The sequence below is a fragment of the Rattus norvegicus genome, chromosome 2, assembly GCF_021556685.1.
Source record: "Rattus norvegicus strain SHRSP/BbbUtx chromosome 2, alternate assembly SHRSP_T2T, whole genome shotgun sequence".
Classification (NCBI taxonomy): domain Eukaryota; kingdom Metazoa; phylum Chordata; class Mammalia; order Rodentia; family Muridae; genus Rattus; species Rattus norvegicus.
This window is the reverse complement of record NC_141535.1, coordinates 161,906,974-161,929,433: the sequence shown is the minus strand read 5'-3', so window position 1 is coordinate 161,929,433 and position 22,460 is coordinate 161,906,974. Positions and strand designations below refer to the sequence as shown.

Sequence of the window (22,460 nt, the reverse complement as noted above, 5' to 3'; positions counted from 1 at the left end):
ATTGTTCCACCCACATTTCAAGTTCCTAAGGGAATCTCCAGTGGTCCTCAGATTTCTCTGAGAGATATCAGGTGTTCATAAAAACTGGCTACGTCTTGAGAAGTCCAAATTTGGAATAGATATTGATTGACTGATGCTTCATAAGAATTCTTGACAGCTGGACAAAAAGTATTTCATTAAATCTTTGTTCAAATCATGTACTTATAAGTTTAATTTTTTAAATTGGATATCACAAGTGAAGAGCATTCAAAGTTCTCATTAATTCAACATGGAAAAAATCAAAATGGGAATAAGGAAATGTTGCATGGGTAAAATAGTGAAAAGGCAGAGTTGATTAACTATTATCACTTTAATATTAAAAGACTCATTAAATTATACATTTGAGCTAATTGAAATATATCAAGAATATGGTGAATTTCAATTAAATGTCTATGTGTTTGATGATTTTCCTGGGACACTTTTCGTCTGTATTTGGAGATATTGGGGATCTGACTTAAAGCCTTATACATGTTGAACACACACTCTACCACTAAGATACACTCTCATCTCGATGGGGCAGTCACAATATGGTGGACAATGATGCAATAATCATGTAATCTAGATTGAATTCAGAGCACATTAAGCAAACGTAATATCCAAAAGTTATCATTTATGTATTAAAAATTCTATTACATATAACTATTACATAATTACAAACTTTAGTTTCAATTAAATCTTTTATAGATTTTTGACTAGATGGACGGCTTAGTGACTAAGAGCACTCACTGCTCTTGTGAAGGACTCACCTTATATTTCTGGATTCCACATGGTTGGGTTCAAAGCCACCCACAACGCCAGTTTCAGATGACCAATGAGGTATTCTGACCTCCACTGGTTGCAGGCACAGGTGGTATACATAATACATACAGCGAACACACACACACACACACACACACACACACACACACAAACACATACATACACATATGTGTGTGTGTCTCTGTGTGTGTATATTCAGCACCTGCATATTATATATATATATATATATGTGTGTGTGTGTGTGTGTGTGTGTGTGTGTGTTCAGCGTAAATATCTACATCTATATCTATATCTATATCTATATCTATATCTATACATATATATATATATGATAGAATTCAAGATACTTGGTTATAAAGAAAAAGTGGATAATAAGTGGAGAATTTTTTATTCTATATTAGAGGGATGTATTTGTGTTATAGGAGAAACTATAATACTTAGAAATTAATATTCAACCCCTTATCCATAACATAATATCTTGAAGTTAATTCTTGTAACTTATTTTTCCTATTATTTATCATGGAAATCTCTTTTCCCTTAAATGATACCAGTCACCTGTCAATTCTTGTTGATTCTATCAGCAATCTCTGTTCATCATTTTGCTTTTTCAACTCAGCTGACATTGTTCTAACTTTCCATTTTTTTTGTCTTTACTGGATGGGGTAGTGCACAGTTTCAATCCCAGCACTTGGGAGGCAGAGGCAGGGTGATCTTTATTCCATTCAATACCAGTCTCATTTACAGAGTGAATTCTAGGCAATCCAGGGATTTACAGTGAGACTAAAAATAAAACAAAGGAAAAACGAAAGCCAAAAACTCACCTTTCCCACCGAATCCTGTAAACTTTGCTTACGAAGTCATCATACGTGCAGAAAAGTTTGACTCCACCATGCCTTTCATTCTGTTAATAATAAAAACAACAAATAAAAATCCCAAAACAGGACCAAACAAAAATCTAGTTGGCAAGAAATCAAACAAACGAATGGATAAACTTCTGTCTCTCATCTTACCCTCCGTTTAACTACTAACTCAAATTTTCAACCTTTCACACAAAACTCTCCTCCAACTGGTCTCCTGTTTCGCCTCTTTCTCTTCTCATTTATGATTTCACACTTGAGCTGTCTCGACTCCTGGTACTTACCATCATACAGTTTTCTGGCAGTGTAGGCGCTGCAATGTTTACACTCTCTTGCAGTTTCCTGTCCTCTGTGACAATCTGACAGAAGAGTGTTTGGAAGCCTTCAGATCTTTTGGAGTTGCTCATGTAGATGTGGGTGCTTCCTTCCGGGTACTCCAATTGTCCTTCATTGGAACATACATTTGTGTTCATTAATTTGCTTAAGATGTTAGTGGTTTTTTATCCTGTATTATCAAGTATCTTCCACAACCCTGGGCACCCGGTAGTGTTTATTTTGTGACTACATTTTGCTAGATTTAAGTAAAAACCATTGCTTTGTATAAAGAGCAGCAAAGAAACTCACAATCAGGACTTTTAGGAAGTCCTCCTGAATTTAGTTTTTGAGGTCTCTGAATACTTTGTTCTGACTTCAATTATTGAAATTATCTGCCCTATGTATCTATATTTTACCTTTAAATTTTGACTAAAAGATAATGGTTATTTGTTAAATTTATTTTCCTCTTTCTTAAAATCTAACACACATTAGCATTCTAATCACATGGTCGAAAGTAGTTCAATGGTTCAATGTTAGTATTCTTGAAGTCAGAGACTGTATCTGGTCCTTAGATTGTGCCATGCTTGTACAAGGTCCTCAATAAATTATAGTTAAGTGAATAAATCTGAACTAGTCATAAGTGAAACAAATACCAGATATTTCATCATTATGGAGCTCCATGAAAGGTTTTATAACCTTAAAGGCCAAGTGAAAAAACATGTGTTATGAATCAGAATTGATCGCATACAGCAGTGATCAATATTACGACTACCTGGCTTCTCTCCAAAGCAGATTCGCCCTTCACTTTTCACTTTGGTTACTAAACTGTTGCATCATTACGAAGCTTGTCATGCTGTCGCTCATACTGGCTGAAATGCACTTCACTTTGATAAATGTATGGCAATCTGACTCCTTATGTTTACAGCAAACAGCAGGATTTCTGCTTTGACCTGAGTCTTTGCTTTAGTGCTAGAAAATAATTTTGGGTGTTTTATAGGGAAAACGTTCCAGGGAAAATAAAACATCATCTTGTTTTACAAAGGGCCTTTGATTAGATTGTACTATCATCAATCAGCTGCTAAATTAGAGGATTTGTGGATCAAAGAAAGTCAGATCTAAGCAACTTCTTGCAATGCAAGTTGCAGCATTAGTTCTTTTAGGAAGTCTATGCTATGGTCACTTTCCAAGGGACGATAAAACAATTTATTCTTTTAAAACTTGATATCATAATGAATTATTATCCATTTGCCTGCACACTTCATGGTGACTTTACTTTTAAAGAGCTGACTAATGCTCCATTGTGTAAATATACTACATTTCTTATTCCTTTTTCTTTTCAGTGGCATCTAGCTTGTTTCCCGTTCTATTATGAATAGAGCAGCAATGAACGTGATTGAGCGAGTGTCCTTGTGGTAGGATGAAGCATCTTTTTGGTATATGCCCAAGAGAAGTATAGCTGGATTTTGAGTTAGATTGATTTCCATATTCCTGAGCCCCTGCGGTATTGATGTTCATAGAGGCTGTACAGGCCTGTACTCCTACTAGCAAAGGAAGAATATTCCCCTCTGTTCCATGTCCTCCCCAGCATGAGCTGTTACTTGTGTAATGGATCTTAGCCATTACGAAAGACAAAAGATGAAATTCAAAGTAGTTTTTATTTGAATTTCTCAGTTGACCAAGGATGTTGAACATTTTAAAAAGTGTTTCTCAGCCCCTTTAATTTCTATATTCAGACTTTTCCTGTTTTATTTGAAAATAATCATTGTTTTAATTGAAACAATATTTTTCTCTCATACAATGCACCTTCACTACAGTTTCCCCTCCTTCTACTCCTTCAAGCTCCACACAACCTCCCCTCTCCCCCAGATCTACTTTCATCAGAAAAAATCAGGCCTTCAAGAGACACAACCAAACAAAACAAAACGATATACAATAAGCAAGGTATAAGCCCTCATATTGAGGCTGGACGAGGCAATCCAATAGGAAGAAAATAGTCCCCATCCTGGTGTATCAAGTGTCTGTAGTATTATGTACAGCCTCTCTCACTGACGCCAGACAAAGCAGACCTATTGAGGAAAGATTCCACATTCAGGTAGCAGCTTTAGGGGTAGCCCTTGTTTGAGTTGTTGGAGGATCCACATGAAAATTGAGCTTCTTGTTTGATACTGTTGTTCTCTCTATGGGATTGCAAACCTCTTTAGTTCCTACCTACAGTCCTTTCTCTAACTCCTCCATTGGGGTCCCATGTTCCCCCAGAGCTCCCAGGGACTAAACCACCAATCAAAGAGTACACATGGAGGGACCCAAGGCTCCAGGTGCATATGAAGCAGAGGCCTTATCTAGCATAAATGGGAGGGGAGGCCCTTGGTCCTGGGAAGTCTAGATGCCCCTGTGTCAGGAATGCTAGTGCAGTGAGGCAGGAGCAGCTGGGTGTGTGGGGAAGCACCCTCATAGAAGCAGGTGGAAGGGATGGGATAGGGGGTTTGCAGACGAGAAACAAGGAAAGGGAATAACATTTGAAATGTAAATAAATAAAATAACCAGTAAAAAGTAAAAGACAAATTTAATTGAAAAATAAAGGAACTGTTTATATCTATAATTAACAATAACTATTTAGTCAATGGTTAAAAAAAAAGGAAAAGAAAGAAAGGAAATTGAGCAGCACATCAGCCACATATGTGCCAGGACCTCCGTCTATCCCATGCATCTTCTTTGCTTGGTGGCTCAGTCTCTGAGAGCTCCCAAGGGTCCACGTCAGTTGGTTCTCTTTGTCTTCCTGTAGAGTTCCCATACCATTCAGGGCCTTCACTCCTTCCCCCAACTCTTCTGTAAGAGTCTCCGACTTCCATCCAATGTTTGGCCTTAGGTATTTGGATCTGTTTCAGTTAGCTGCTGGGTGAATCCTCTCAGAGGACAGTTATGCTAGGCTTCTATCTGCAAGCATGATAATATCACTAATAGTATCAGAGATTGGTGCTTGCACGATGCGTGTCAAATTGGGCTGGTTATTAGCTGGCCATTCCCTCAGTTTCTGCTCCATCTTCGTCCTACCTTTTCTTTTAGATAAGACAAGATTTTCTAATTTGGTGAAGCATAGGTTTTTAAAGTATGTCCTTATTACTCTCTGGGTTTGCTCAGTATTTATTATGTCTCTCTCTGATTGTTTTTTGAATTTGGATATTTTTTTTCTGTTTTCTTTACTTAGCATGTAGAAGGATTCATTGATCTTGTTTTTCTGAAAGAACTAACTCTTTGTTTCATTGTTCTGCTTATTTTTATTGATTTCTGTTCTGAGTTTGATTATTTCCTTCTATCTACTCCTTTTCAGACTCCTTTCTTCTTTTTGTGCTAGAGATTTGAAGTAGACCAACGACTTTGTACTACGAGGTCTCTCCATTTATTTTTTTTTCAATGTAGGCACTTAGTGCCATGAACTTGCCTCCCCGAAACACTTTTTTCTGTTCCGTAAGGTTGGGTATGTATTCATTTTCATTAATTTCTACTGAAAGTCTTAAATTTCTTTCTTTATTTCTGTTTGATTCATTTTTTCTTCCAGTAAATAGTGTTCAGTTTAGATGAGTTTGTAAGCAGATATGGTCTGATAAGATACAAAGAAAGTCTTATTTAAGGTTCCTGTTGCTGCAGTGAGACAAAATTACCAAAATACATGTTGGGGAGGAAAGGGTTATTTGGCTTGCAATTCTCTATTTCTGTTCACACCCAAAGAAAATCATGACAGGAACACAAACAGGGCAGGATCCTGGAGGCAGCAGCTGATGCAGGGACCTAGGAGGGATGCTGATCATTGGATTGTTTTATACAGCTTGTTCAGACTACTTTCTTATAGAACCCAGGACTACCGGCCTAGGGATAGCACCACTCAGAGTAGCCTGGGCCCATCCCTAATGATCCCTAATGGATGAATGCCTTATTATTGGATCTCCTGGAAGCATTTCTTCAACTGAGACTTCCTTCTTTCTGAGGACTCTAGCTTGTGTCAAGTTGATACACAAAACCAACCAGTACAGGGGGTGAAACTTGCCTCATATCTGAGTATGTGGTTAATTTTGGAGATAGTTTCATGTGATGCTGAGAAAAATCTTTATTTTTTGTATTTGTGAAAATGGTTCTATCAATGTCTCTTAGGTCCATTTGTTTATAATGTTGGTTACCTCTAGCATTTCTCTGTGAAGTGTTTATCTAGATGACCTGTCTATTGGTTAGAGTGAATTATTGAAGTCTCCCATTATCACTGTGTGAGTGTCAATGTATGAATTAAGATGTAGTAGTGTTTCTATAACATGAACATTCTTATGTTTGGACATAGATATTAAGAATTGAAATGGCATTTAGGTGAATTTTTCATTTGATGAGTATACATTGTCCTTCCCTATCATTTCTGATTAGTTTTATTTTGAAGTTTATTTTGTTAGATATTAAAGTGGCTACAGCATCTTGTTTCTGAGGTTCGTTTGGAATGTCTTTTTCCAACATTTTAACCTGAGGCAATGTCTATCTTTTATGTTGAAGTGTGTTTCTTGAAAGTTGAAAAAGATGGATCTGATTTTTGCATTCATTCTGTGCCTTTTTATTGGAGAATTGAGACCACTAATATTCAGAGGTATTAATGATCAATGATGGTCAGTTTTCCTTTATTTGATTTGTAGGGCTGGGATTACTTATTCCATGCACTTCATGGTTGTAGTTAACCTCCTTTGGTTTTCCTTTTAGTACACTTTGCAAGTTTGGATTTATAGATAAATATTGCTTAAATTTGACTTTACCATGGAATGTCTCATTTTCTCCATTTATGGTGATTGAAATATTTTGCTGTGTTTAGCATTCTGGGCTGGCATCTGTGGTCTCTTAGAGTCTGTAGCATATCTATCTAGGCCTTTTTGTCTCTTAGAGTCTCCACTGAGAAGTCAGATGTGTAACTTTAATAGTTCTACCCTTATGTGTTACTTGGTCTTCTATCTTGTGTCTTTTCATATTATTTTTGCAATTGTTGCTGAAATGTTTAGTGTTTTGATTCTTTTTTGGTCCAATCTATTTGATATTCTGTGTGCTTCTTGTATGCAAAAACTCTGCTAATTAAGGTCCATGTCACCCAGTGACCTGATAGCCTTCTGAGCTTGTACATAATGGAGGACTCTGTTCATTGACAAAACTTTCCCTTGTCTGAGGATGCCTCTGGAGTTCAAAGCTCCCCCATACCTCTACCTGCAGAATGTCATGTAGCCTTTGTTATGATTACAAACTTCTTTTCTCCTGAAAAGAACACATTCAGCTAGCACCTGAGATTCCTGAAATGTTCTCGCATGCTAGTGAGGCATTTCTGTACACTAAGCCTTCAGTCAATGACCTGTGCCCATCCTGGATATTTCTACCAATCACATCCCCTCAGATTATATAACTCTTGGATCATGTCAAGTAAAGTTGATCTGCCTCCCTGCAGCTGATTCATGTGTATCTTCTTCACCATACATACACACCCTAAAATTATGAAAATATATCCTGTATTTATTTCTTCCTTTTTGTAATCTTTGTACAATTAATTTTTTTCTATTTCTTGTTCTGGCTTCTTGAGTATTTCAAGAGGTCTTCTGAGCACACTCTTTGTTTTCTGTTAGTGAGATGAGAATAAAATTAGAAATCAGAGCTTATAGTTTTATGTTGTGTTTTATTTCTCTTTAAAATAATTTAACAAATTAAGACAGAACAAAGATAACAGTTATGATAACATTTAAAAATGTATGTCAGAAAGGATAATAAATGGTAAAGCCCAACATAGGGAGGCAAGCTATACCCTGGAAGAAGCAAGAAACTAATCGCCTTGGCAACAAAACAAAGAGAAGAAAAGCACACAAACATAACCTCATATCCAAAAATGAATATAACAGGAAGCAATAATCACTATTCCTTAATATCTCTCAAAATCAATGGCCACAACTCCCCAATAAAAAGACATAGATTAACAAACTGTATATGCAACGAGGACCCTGCATTCTGCTGCCTACAGGAAACACACCTCAGAGACAAAGACAGACACTACCTCAGAGTGAAAGGCTGGAAAAAAACTTTCCAAGCAAATGGTCGGAAGAAGCAAGCTGGAATAGCCATTCTAATATCAAATAAAATCAATTTTCAACTAAAAGTCATCAAAAAAGATGAGGAAGGACACTTCATATTCATCAAAGGAAAAATCCACCAAGATGAACTCTCAATCCTAAATATCTATGCCCCAAATACAAGGGCACCTACATACATCAAAAAAACCTTACTAAAGCTCAAAACACACATTGCACCTCACACAATAATAGTAGGAGACTTCAACACCCCACTCTCATCAATGGACAGATCATGGAAACAGAAATTAAAGAGAGACGTAGATAGACTAAGAAAAGTCATGAGCCAAATGGACTTAACAGATATTTATAGAACATTCTACCCTAAAGCAAAAGGAGATACCTTCTTCTCAGCTCCTCATGGTACTTTCTCCAAAATTGACCATATAATTGGTCAAAAAACGGGCCTCAACAGGTACAGAAAGATAGAAATAATCCCATGCGTGCTATCGGACCACCACGGCCTAAAACTGGTCTTCAATAACAATAAGGGAAGAATGCCCACATATACGTGGAAATTGAACAATGCTCTACTCAATGATAACCTGGTCAAGGAAGAAATAAAGAAAGAAATTAAAAACTTTTTAGAATTTAATGAAAATGAAGATACAACATACTCAAACTTATGGGACACAATGAAAGCTGTGCTAAGAGGAAAACTCATAGCGCTGTGTGCCTGCAGAAAGAAACAGGAAAGAGCATATGTCAGCAGCTTGACAGCACACCTAAAAGCTCTAGAACAAAAAGAAGCAAATACACCCAGGAGGAGTAGAAGGCAGGAAATAATCAAACTCAGAGCTGAAATCAACCAAGTAGAAACAAAAAGGACCATAGAAAGAATCAACAGAACCAAAAATTGGTTCTTTGAGAAAATCAACAAGATAGATAAACCCTTAGCCAGACTAACGCGAGGACACAGAGAGTATGTCCAAATTAACAAAATCAGAAATGAAAAGGGAGACATAACTACAGATTCAGAGGAAATTCAAAAAATCATCAGATCTTACTATAAAAGCCTATATTCAACAAAACTGGAAAATCTGCAGGAAATGGACAATTTCCTAGAGAGATACCAGGTACCGAAGTTAAATAAGGAACAGATAAACCAGTTAAACAACCCCATAACTCCTAACGAAATAGAAGCAGTCATTAAAGGTCTCCCAACCAAAAAGTGCCCAGGTCCTGATGGGTTTAGTGCAGAATTCTATCAGACCTTCATAGAAGACCTCATACCAATATTATCCAAACTATTCCACAAAATTGAAACAGATGGAGCACTACCCAATTCCTTCTATGAAGCCACAATTACTCTTATAAATTAAACTACACAAAGACCCAACAAAGAAAGAGAACTTCAGACCAATTTCCCTTATGAATATCGATGCAAAAATACTAAATAAAATTCTGGCAAACCGAATCCAAGAGCACATCAAAACAATCATCCACCATGATCAAGTAGGCTTCATCCCAGGTATGCAGGGATGGTTTAATATAAGGAAAACCATCAACGTGTTCCATTATATAAACAAACTGAAAGAACAAAACCACATGATCATTTCATTAGATGCTGAGAAACATTTGACAAAATTCAATACTTCTTCATGATAAAAGTCCTGGAAAGAATAGGAATTCAAGGCCCATACCTAAACATAGTAAAAGCCATATACAGCAAACCAGTTGCTAACATTAAACTAAATGGAGAGAAACTTGAAGCAATCCCACTAAAATCAGGGACTAGACAAGTCTGCCCACTCTCTCCCTACTTATTCAATATAGTTCTTGAAGTTCTAACCAGAGCAATCAGACAACAGAAGGAGGTCAAGTGGATACAGATAGGAAAAGAAGAAGTCAAAATATCACTATTTGCAGATGATATGATAGTTTATTTAAGTGATCCCAAAAGTTCCACCAGAGAACTATTAAGCTGACAAACAACTTTAGCAAAGTGGCTGGGTATAAAATCAACTCAAATAAATCAGTAGCCTTCCTCTACACAAAAGAGAAACAAGCCAAGAAAGAAATTAAGGAAACGACACCCTTCATAATAGACCCAAATAATATAAACTACCTCGGTGTTTCTTTAACCAATCCAGTAAAAGATCTGTACAATAAGAACTTCAAGATTCTGAAGAAAGAAATTGAAGAAGACCTCAGAAGATGGAAAGAACTCCCATGCTCATGGATTGGGAGGATTAATATAGTAAAAATGGCCATTTTACCAAAAGTTATCTACAGATTCAATGCAATCCCCATCAAAATACCAATCCAATTCTTCAAAGAGTTAGACAGAACAATTTGCAAATTCATCTGGAATAACAAAAAACCCAAGATAGCTAAAACTATCCTCAACAATAAAAGGACTTCAGGGGGAATCACTATCCCTGAACTCAAGCAGTATTACAGAGCAATCGTGATAAAAACTGCATGGTATTGGTACAGAGACAGACAGATAGACCAGTGGAACAGAATTGAAGACCCAGAAATGAACCCACACACCTATGGGCACTTGATGTTTGACAAAGGAGCCAAAACCATCCAATGGAAAAAAGATAGCATTTTCAGCAAATGGTGCTGGTTCAACTGGAGGTCAACATGCAGAAGAATGCAGATCGTTCCATGCTTATCACCCTGTATAAAGGTTAAGTCCAGGTGGATCAAGGACCTCCACATCAAACCAGACACACTCAAACTAATAGAAGAAAAACTAGGCAAGCATCTGGAACACGTGGGCACTGGAACAATTTTCCTGAACAAAACACCAATGGCTTATGCTCTAAGATCAAGAATAGACAAATGGGATCTCATAAAACTGCAAAACTTCTGTTAGGCAAAAGACACTGTGGTTAGGACAAAACGGCAACCAACAGATTGGGAAAAGATCTTTACCAATCCTACAACAGATAGAGGCCTTATAACCAAAATATAAAAGAACTCAAGAAGTTGGACCGCAGGGAGACAAATAACCCTATTAAAAAATGGGGTTCAGAGCTAAACAAAGAATTCACAGCTGAGGAATGCCGAATGGCTGAGCAACACCTAAAGACATGTTCAACATCTTTAGTCATAAGGGAAATGCAAATCAAAACAACCCTGAGATTTCACCTCACACCAGTGAGAATGGCTAAGATCAAAAACTCAGGTGACAGCAAATGCTGGCGAGGATGCTGAGAAAGAGGAACACGCCTCCATTGTTGGTGGGATTGCAGACTGGTACAACCATTCTGGAAATCAGTCTGGAGGTTCCTCAGAAAATTGGACATTGAACTACCTGAGGACCCAGCTATACCTCTCTTGGGCATATACCCAAAAGATGTCCCAACATATAAAAAAGACACGTGCTCCACTATGTTCATCGCAGCCTTATTTATAATAGCCAGAAGCTGGAAAGAACCCAGATGCCCTTCAACAGAGGTATGGATACAGATAATGTGGTACATCTACACAATGGAATATTACTCAGCTATCAAAAACAATGACTTTATGAAATTCGTAGGCAAATGGTTGGAACTGGAAAATATCATCCTGAGTGAGGTAACCCAATCACAGAAAAACACACATGGTATGCACTCATTGATAAGTGGCTATTAGCCCAAATGCTTGAATTATCCTAGATGCCTAGAACAAATGAAACTCAAGATGGATGATCAAAATGTGAATTCTTCACTCCTTCTTTAAAAGGGGAACAAGAATATCCTTGGCAGGGAATAGAGAGGCAGAGATTAAAACAGAGACTGAAGGAACACCCATTCAGAGCCTGCCCCACATGTGGCCCGTACATATACAGCCATCCAATTAGACAAGATTGATGAAGCAAAGAAGGGCAGGCTGACAGGAACCGGATGTAGATCTCTCCTGAGAGACACAGCCAGAATACAGCAAATACAGAGGCGAATGCCAGCAGCAAACCACTGAACTGAGAATAGGACCCCATTGAAGGAATCAGAGAAAGAACTGGAAGAGCTCGAAGGGGCTCGAGACCCCTCATGAACAACAATGCCAAGCAACCAGAGCTTCCAGGGACTAAGCCACTACCTAAAGACTATACATGGACTGACCCTGGACTCTGACCTCATAGGAAGCAGTGAATATCCTAGTAAGAGTACCAGTGGAAGGGGAAGCCCTGGGTCCTGCTAAGACTGAACCCCCAGTGAACTAGATTGTTGGGGGGAGGTTGGCAACGGGGGGAGGACGGGGAGGGGAACAACCATAAAGAAGGGGAGGGGGAGGGATTAGGGGAATGTTGGCCTGGAAACCAGGAAAGGGACTAACACTCGAAATGTAAATAAGAAATACTCAAGTTAATAATAATAAAAAAAAAGAAATACCCAATTTAATTAAGATGGAGAAAAAATGTATGTCAGAGAATGGGACTTAGTTGTAGAATAATGCTCTTATTTCTGAGGGGGTGGAAGTGGTAAAATGATGTTTTAAAATTAAATTTATTTCTTCCTTTATAATTTTATGTACAGATTTTCTTGGACCCAAACCTCCTTGCACCCACTATCCTCTTCTACTCACGCCAAATCTCTTTTTTATTCTAACTTTCTCTCTGAATTTCAGAGGAGTGTACGTGTGTGTGTGTGTGTGTGTGTGTGTGTGTGTGTGTGTGTTTGTGTCTGTCTGTCTGCCTAACCATGTTCATTATGGTTGTCTGAATGAACATGAGAGGGGTTATTTGCTTAAATGGGGACGGTAAACCAGTACTTACACTATTAAGGAACGTGACATTTTCTCCCCTCAACCTTGAATTGCTCCTCTGGAAGAAGAAACAATTGTTACCTGAGTTAAGTCTAAAATCTGAAGCTGATGTATTCCTTATAACGTTTTGTGCGACAATATCCTGTCCAATAAAATGTGCTTTAAGAGTTTATTGATTATGGTTTGTAGATTACCGCAAGACTTAATTATAAATGGAACTGTTATATAATTTTATGTCCAAGGCAGCCGACACCTTCAGTTCCTGTCTTATTTTATGCCTAAGCCATGCACTTTGGAGCGGAGTTAGGAGAGCCAGGCTTCTACACTGCACTGAAAGAGCTCTGCTGGCAAGTCACATCCTCACACGTCCTCTGTCCTTTTCTATTTCTTAAATATCGTTGTGAAGATAAGGAAACCTCACCATGTATAATAATTTGAGTCAGCTTTCTCTCCCTCCTTCACTTTTCTGCCATTATTAGGAAATTATGCATCCTTTAAGCCATGTACTTGAAATTGAATCTGATCTGATGCTGACTCAGTTTTCAAAAGTGCGTTGAAAACAGTCTCTGTCCATGCCCACATTTATTCATGTTCCTCCTTATTCAGGCAGTTACTTGTTTATAAAGGTAATGTTTGTAGTAAAAAAATAATTGTTTATTGTAGTTGTGTTTGTGTGTGTATGAATAATGGCGATTCTGCCAACCTCTGCCAGGGAGCAGTGTTCTGCAGGAAAGTATGACTGCAAAGTGCTAGCCTACAGCTTAATCCAATCCCCCTCACAATACTCTTTCGAATGTGGTGACTTGGGAATATTTAGGGAACAGGATGAGGAATTTCACCATATTCTCCACACAACTGACACAGTTTCACAGTGTTCAATAGCACTTTAACAGATAGGTAAAGAAATGGATAAATAATATTCATGCATGTAAGATGATACACCTGCGTTGGATTAAGCTAGGATCCAAGTTTCTAAAACCTCAATGTACTGGCTTCTCTTTGTACCACATATAAATGCTGTGGAATTTATAATCCTTCTTATTAAATAGTTGAAAATGACGTAAAATTAGGTAAGGAAAATGTGTCATGTGAAAAGCTAAATTTTACTTTAATAAAAGTTGAAAGATTGAGTTTTTTATTTCCAGGATTATAAAGGTGGAGATGAAATGAAGAGCCCCCATGCAGACCTTGACCAAGCATGAGGTCAAGAACATGACTAATATGAATTGTTGTAGTCATTATAAGTTGCTAGGCAACAGAATATATGCAGACATAGCACATGTGGGTAAGAATTTATAAAATTTACATAAATTTGTTGAACCATTTGTTTAAAAGGAATTTTAGGAATTTATTTATTATGCTTAAAAAGAAAAACATAATTATAAACAATAAAATTACTATTAAATATATTCATATATTTCGAACAAGGTGATAAACATCTCTAATTCTAGCACTTGTGAGATAGCAGAAGGAATGAGAGATTTCAGATCATCGGCAGGTACATTTCAAGTTTAAGGCAGTCATGGACTAAATGAGACTGTCTCAAATGAAATAAAACAACAGATGTATATATCTTATATATATATATATATATATATATATATATATATATGAACATGTACATACTATACACACATATGTAGTAGTATGTACATGTTCCGGTATATGTTAAATGTATATGCTGTTGTGTGTGTATGTATATGTTCATGTATATATATATATAGGCTGAAAGCTGATGTCAGATATATTCCATAACTGTCCATCTTATTTAATTTGAAAAAAGTCTCTACTGAACTGGAAGGAGACCAATTGCTTAGTTTGGTTGATCAGCTAGTTTCGGGAATCCTCCTCCTTCCAACTCTCCATCATTAGGTTTGCAGTCATACCTTCTATGTCTATGCTGTTGCATGGTTGTGAAGCATTCAAATGCTAGTTGCCATTCCTGTGCTATGTCTTAGTTTGATTCCTATTCCTGTGATAAACTCTATGATGTTTTGGGTAGGAGCAAGTTTACTTGGCTTGTATTTCTACTCTAGTTGAAGGAATTCAGGGAAGGAATTCAACAGGAATGCAGAGGCAGGAACTGAAGCAGAGACTGGGGAGAGCTGCCTGCTGGCTTAGATTTTATTGTGAAACTCAAGACCACCTGCCCAATTATGGCACCACACACAGTAGTCTCAGCCACTCACCTGCAATAATCAATCAGTCAATCAATTAAGCAATAAAAATGTGCCATAGACTTGCCTACAGGTCAGTCGGATAGACACATTTTTCTCAACTGAAGTTTCCTTTTTCTAGGTAATGAACTCTAGTCTGTGTCAAGTTGTCAATCTAATCAGCATATCAGTGAGCCCTCTTGTAACTGAGTTATCTCTCTATTCCCTTACTTACTTATTTGACCTGTTGCTTAGTCCTACTTTAGAGGTTGACTTAAACACAAAAGGATGGGGGATTTATAATCCCCAAATAACAATTGTATCTTTGAGCAGCATGTTGTGTAAATGACTTGATGAGATGGGATACTTTTGTGTGAATAACAGGCTCTAGCCTAAGAAAAAAGAGATGGATACTCATTATCTGGGTTACAGCCAAGTCATACACACTAGTTATGAAGCAAAGACTGCTTGCTCATAGAAATTTGCATTTGCTGGACCATAAATCTTCAGACTACAGTTCATGTAAGGACAAAAGCAAGGTCTAGTATTTTTTTAAAAATGCTTTCTGAGCCCATCTTCAAAGATTCTGACTTAATAGACCAAGATAATGGATTAAAAGTAGGGAGTTTTTAGAAGATCTAAGTTGTCTTTGAAGTCAAATTTAAGACCCACAGTTTTATTTATTCATTTTAAATCCCCATCTCAGCTTTACCTTCTACTCTCCTCCCAGTCCCACTCTCACATTTGCATACTCCGGGGAGAAGGGGAGCCTCCTATGGGTTCCAACTTGCCCTGGCACATCAAGTCACAGCAGAACTAAGCACATCGTCTCACACTGAGGCCAGATAAAGTAGCCCAGCTACGAGAAGATGATCCAAAGGCAGGTCACAGAGTCTGAAACAGCCGATTCCAATTGTTAGGAGCCCCAAATAAAGGTAAAGCTACACATCTACTACAAATGTGTAAGAGCCTAGAAACAGCCCATGCATCAGTTGCTGGTTTAATCTCTATGAATCCACAAGGGCCCAGGTTAATTGTCTCTGTAGGTCTTCTTGTGATGTCTTTGACTCCTTTGGTTCCCTCAATCCTCCTCCCAACTCTCCCATAAGTCTCCCTGAGTTCTGCCTACTGTTTGGTTGTGGGTCTCTGCATCTGTTTCCACTAGCTGCATGAAGGCTCTGCATGAAGACAGTAATGATAGGCTTCTGTCTAAAGCATAGCAGAATATCATTAAGAGTGTCAATGGTTGGCTCTCTCCCATGGCATGGGTCTCAATTTGGCCGGTCATTAGCTAGCCGTTCACTCAGTCTCTAGTCCATCTTTATTCCTGCATATCTTGTATAGGACACATTTTGGGTTGAAGGTTTTGTGGCGATATTGGTGACTCCCTATTTCCACTGGAAGTCCTTCCTGGCTATAGGAGGTAGCTACTTCAGGTTTGATATCTCCAGCTGCCAAGAACCTCAGCCAGGCCACCCTCAGATACTCCTGGAGCCTCCTGCATCCCAGGTCTCAGCTCTGTTCTAGAAATTCACCCCCACTTATTTCTGTTCTGTCTTCTAGCTCTTTTACCCTTGTCCCCTGCTCTTCCCACACCTGATCTCCACCCCTGTTACTCCCTCCCTAACATATCTCTCACCCAGTTCCCTCGCTCCATCCACTCCATTCTGAGTGAGATTCAAGCATCCACTCTTGAGTCCTCCCTGTTTTAACTGTTTTATGTCTGTGGATTGCAGCATGGTTATCATGAACTTTATGGCTAATATCCACTTATAACATGAAAATAACATGTATGCATTTCTGGGAATGGGTCACCACTCTCAGGATATTCCATTCCATTTGCCTGAACGACTAACGACTTTGAACATTTCTTTAAGTGTTTATTGATCATTAGAGATTCCTTTGCTGAGAATTCTTGGTTTATTTCTCTACTCCATTTTTAATTGTGTAATTTGGTTTGTTGCTGTCTAATTTCTTGAGTTCTTTCTATATTTTGGATGTTACAGTTGGTGAAAATCTTTTTCCATTAGGTAGACTGCCATTTTATCCTAGGCCTTACAGAAGATTTCAGGTTCATGAGGTCCCATTTATTGATTATTGATCTTAGTGCCTGAGCTATTTCTGTTCTGTTCATGAAGTTGTCTCCTGTAATAATGTGTTCAAGGCAGTTCCTCACTTTCTCTTCTATTAGATTTAGTATAACTAGTTTTCTATTGAAGTACTTGATCTACTTGGACTTGAGTTTTGTACAGGGTGACAAATATGCATCTATTTGCATTCTTCCATATATTGACATCCAGTCAGACCAGAACCATTTGTTAAAGACGTTACCTTTTTCATTGTATGGTTTTGACTTCTTTGTCAAGTATCGTTTTTCCATAGATGCGTGTGTTTATTTCTTGGTCTTTAATTCTATTTCATTGACCAACTGGTCTGTTTTGATGTCACCACATGGTTGTTACTACTATTACAGCTTGAAATCAGAGATTTTGACATCTCTAGAAGTTCATTTATTGATTGCTTTAGCTATACTCGTTTTCTTGGGATTTTTTTTTTGTTTTTGTTTTTTGGTTTGTTTGTTTTTTGTTCTTTTGTTTCTTTTGTTCTTTTAAGATTAAAATCCATTTGTATAGAAAATAATAGTGTTGGGGAAATTACAGAATGTAAGGGAGTTCACATGCTATCAGGTTCTTGCATGTTGCTGGCAGTTTATCTCTGTTGTTGCGGATTTCCAGCAGAGAGGTAACATGAAAAAACTAAAAATGGAAGTAGACTTTGTAGAACAAAACAAAATTTACAATATGTTGGGATGCATTATTATTTATTTTTTTACATCTCAATATCCCACTCTCCTTTCCTTCCAGTACCCTTCACATAGTTCCATTCTCCACGCCTCCCTTCCCTTCTCTGAGATGGGGAAGGCCTTGTGAGATGTTGGAACATCATTTTGTTATATGTCCAGGAGTGATATAGCTGGGTCTTGAGGTAGAAATATTCCAAATGTTCTGACAAATTGATTTCCAGAGTGGCTGTTCAAGTTTACACTTCCACTAGCAATGAAAAAGTATTCTGCTAGCTCAACATCCTTACCAGCATGTGCTGTCCATTGACTTTTTGATCTTACCCATTCTGATAGATGTAAGGTGGAACCTACGTCATTTTGATTTGCATTTCCATGATGACAAAGGATGTTTCTTTAAGTGTTTCTTGGCCATTTGAAATTCCTTCTGTCAAGAACTCTCTGTTTAGCTTTATACCACATTTTATTTTTCTGTTTTTTTCTTTTTTCCTTTATTAACTTGAGTATTTCTTATTTACATTTCGAATGTTATTCTCTTTCCCGGTTTCTGGGCCAACATCCCCTTCTATATGGGTGTTCTCCTCCCCATCCTCCCCCCATTACCGCCCTCCCCCCAACAATCACGTTCACTGGGGGTTCAGTCTTAGCTATATCACATTTTAAAAACTGGGTTCTTTGGATCATTGGTGTCTAACTTCTTGAGTTCTTCATATATTTTGGTTAGCTGTCAGATATAGAGTTGGAGAAGATATTTTTCCCATTCTGTAGGCTGACATTTTCTCCTTTTGACAGTGTCCTTTGCCTTATAGAAACTTTTCAGTTTTATGAGGTCTTACTCATTGTTGTTCTTAGTGTCTGAGCCATTGGTGTTCTGTTCAGGAAGTTGTCTCCTGTATCAATGAGTTAAAGGATACTTCCCAAGTTTCTTCTATTAAATTTATTATATCTGGCTTTATATTGAGGCCTTTTGGGCTCGAGTTTTGGGTAGCGTGATGCATTTGGATCTATTCTATATGTAGGCATCCAGTTAGAGTAGCACCATTTGTTGAAGATGCTTTTCTTTTATCTATTTTATGGTTTTGATTTCTCTGTCAAAGATCAAGTGTTGGGAGGTGTGTGGATTCATTTTTGTGCCTTAGATTTCTTTTTAGTTTCCAATGTGTTTCCCTTCAATCTCCATTAGTTGTCCTATTGCTCTGGCTAGAACTTCAAGTACTGTATTGAAGAGATAGGGAGAGAGTGGGGCAGCCTTAACTTGTCACTAAATTTTGTCACTATTTTTAGTGGAATAACTTTCAGTTTCTCTCCATTTAATTTGATGTTGTGTATTGGCTTGGTGTATAATGGATTTATTGCATTTAGGCACCTGCTTTGTATCCCTGATCTTGCAAAAAAAATTTTAACATGAAGGGGTGTTGGATTTTGTCAAAGCCTTTCAGCATCTAATGAAATGATTATGTGTTTTTTCTTTTAATTTTTTTGAATTTTTCTTCTACTTTTAATGTCTCTACCTGTTCAAATATATTTCCTTTATTTCTTTAATGACTTTATTAATTTACTCATCAAAGACCTATATCATCTTTAAAAGATAGGATTTAAGGTCATCTTCTTGTGCTTCAGTTTCATTTGAATATCCAGGGCTTGCTGTAGCAGAACAGCTCAGCTCTGATTATGTCATATTGCCCAGGTTCTTGATGACTGTGTTTTTATGTTGTCCTTTGGGCATCTTGTTTTCCCTGGTGTTTTCTGCAAGACCCTGATGACTTGGGGTCCCACAAGTGTATTCAGGACCTAATGGCAAGGCTAGAGTCAGACAATGGAGGTCATGTAAATCCTATGCAATTTACTTCTGTGGTCTGTGTCCCAAGTGGACCAGACTGGGTGGGTTGGGTCCTATAGATTAGAATTCTGCAATATTCTGCATGACTATCACAGGGCTAAAATCTAGATGTTGGCAAGGCTATGTCCCTTCTGAGGCTCTGGTGAAAACTCACTCCCTTCCTTATCAGCCCTTTTCTCTGCTTTTATTTTACTATTATTTATCATCATAGCCAGCAACATTAGAAAAAAAGGCTTTACATTACATTGCTGGGTTTTTTCTTTGCTTTCTCCTTCAATATTAAAAAACATATTTATTTAGTCTCTTCCAAACAATTCATTTAGTATTTCAATCTAAGGTTCTTAAAGATTATTTTAATGGTTTATTTTATTTAATTATATATATAATTTCCTTGTATGAATTTATGTATGTTATGTATATTCTGGTGACCTCTGCATAGGAGTGCCCGATACTAAAGTTACAGGTAATTTAACAGCCAGTAGTGAATTCAACTGGGTCCTCTGGAAGAGCAACAATGCTCTTAATCATTGACCCAACTCTCTATAGAGACATAAATCTTAAAATATTTTGTTGTTGTATTTTCTATTAAAAATTGAAAAATTTTTCATACACTTTATTCTGATGATGGTACCCCATCTTTCAGCTCCTTCCTATCTCCCCAACCACCCAAACCAACACTCTTTCTTGCTCTCTCATTAGAAAACAAATAGATATCTAAAAAATGAAGAAAAATATTAAAATAAGACAAAATAAAAACAAACCAACCTGAATAGGATAAAACAAAAAAAGAAAAGAACAGAAAAAGAATGTTCCCCCCACAAAAAGTACAAAACCACTTAATAATACAGAGACTAATACATTGGCAAACACAAAAATCCCATTAAAACACAAAATCAGAAACCAGAATATACAAGCAAAAGATTACCTCTTGGGTAAGACAAAACAGAAATAACAAACAAAGTAAAACAAACAAAACAAAAGAAAAAACCCCCAAAAACAAAAACAAAAACTTAGACAAGGTACTATGAGCCAAACAAACAAACAAACAAACAAAATTCAAAATAAAAAAACCAAACAAACAGAAAAAAATCCCTCCAAAAATACTACTCAGTTTATTTATTGTTGAGTCATCTAGTATTGTGTATCAGGTTTGGCCTTAAGAGTGCCAGCGAGACCATGTTGGAGAACACTGCTTTTTCATTTGTGAGTGGTTTGTTAGAGATAGTTTCTGTGTTTGGGAGGGAAACTTATGTGTACTTCTACTCTCAGCACTGGGAATTCATCAGGTCCAGACCTGTGCAGAACCTGTGCATACTTCCACAGCCTGTGTGTTCCTATATCAGTTCTGCTGTATCCAGAAGGCCTTGTTTCTTCAGTGTTCTTCATCCCCCTTGGCTCTTACAATTTTTCATCTCCTATTCTGCCCTATTATTAGAACTATGAGAGGAGAGACTTGATGGAGACATCCCATTTAGGAGTAAATGGTCCATGGTCTCTCAGTCACATTTTACATCTTTGTTTTCCATATTTACTATTATTTATTATTCAATCTACTGCAGGAGGAAACTTCTCTGTTGATGATTGAGTGAGGCAGGGATCCACGAGTATAGCAAAATGTTCATTTGTTGCTACATTCCTTTAATAGAACACCGGTATTTTATTTTTCCTATAGGTCTATCTCTGGCCTATCTAATCTCAGGATCTTGGCTACCCAAACGGTGTTAAGGATAAGTTCTATCTCATGGAGTAGGCTTTAAATCTAAGCATGTTTTGGTTGGTTACTCTTACAATATTTGTGCCATTACTGCATAAGCACATCTTCATATAATTCACCATTATAGATCAGAGAGGATTTGTACCTGGGTTGGTGTTGACCCATCTCCTTTGGTAGGATTTGTATTACCTCCCACTACTTTGAACACTAGCCAATAAAGGGTGAAGACTGTAGGTAGGCACCAGTTCAGCTTCTCAGTGTGCAACAAATGATTTATGTGTTGTCTTAAGCAATAGGGCCTTTTGCTACATACACTATTAGTAATAACCAAAAACTGAGAACAAACTAGATGTACATCGTGAATGAATGGATAAAGAAGATGTAGCACATTTACACTATAGAATATTACTCAACAATTGAAGAACTGAAATCATGAAATTTACAGATAATTGCATGTAACTTGAAAAATAAGGTCATTCTGAATGAAGTAACCCAGACCTAAAGAGACAGATATGGTATGTATTTTGTTCTATATAGATATGAATGTTAAGTTTTCAATGAGCAAGCTACAATCCCTATAACCACAGAGGTTATGTGTAAAGAAGGAACTATGATGGAGTGATTGAATTCCCGCAGTAAAGGGAAGTAAAATAGATAGTTTGGATTGATAGGGGGGATGGAACAGAATGATAAAACAGGGAGGAGAAGAGAAAATGTATATTATGGAGGCAATGTGGTGAGACATATCTGAAACTAAGAGCCATTTCAAGGTTGTAAAAGAAACCCAATATGGTAGAAACTTCCTAAATATATACATGAAGGTGATGTCAACTGGATCATCAATATTAGGGAAGATGGAGCCCCAGATGAACATATTTTGTCAGCAGATGAAAGTTCTAGTTCTGGTACAGAGTCATAACTTTTTGAATTGCTGGCAAAAGGGATTCCATGGGAACCATCAATTAACCCAGGCTATTGTCAAGACTTTTGGTTACTTTCCAATCGTAAAATTCTTAACTGAACCATAGTTGAAACATACCTTTTGACTTGTAAGATGACATATTCATAGGTTCCTGGGTTTATAAATGGGAATTTTTAGGGAAGCTTTGCTTGACCTACTCCAAGCCTATCCTAAACTTATATTCTGGTCCCAG

General features: G+C 37.3%; 1 protein-coding gene across 14 annotated transcripts in view; it reads left to right on the top strand.

Annotated features, from left to right (window-relative positions):
• Wdr49 (WD repeat domain 49) overlaps positions 1-22,460 on the top strand; it is a 209,652-nt gene that overhangs the window by 81,548 nt on the left and 105,644 nt on the right.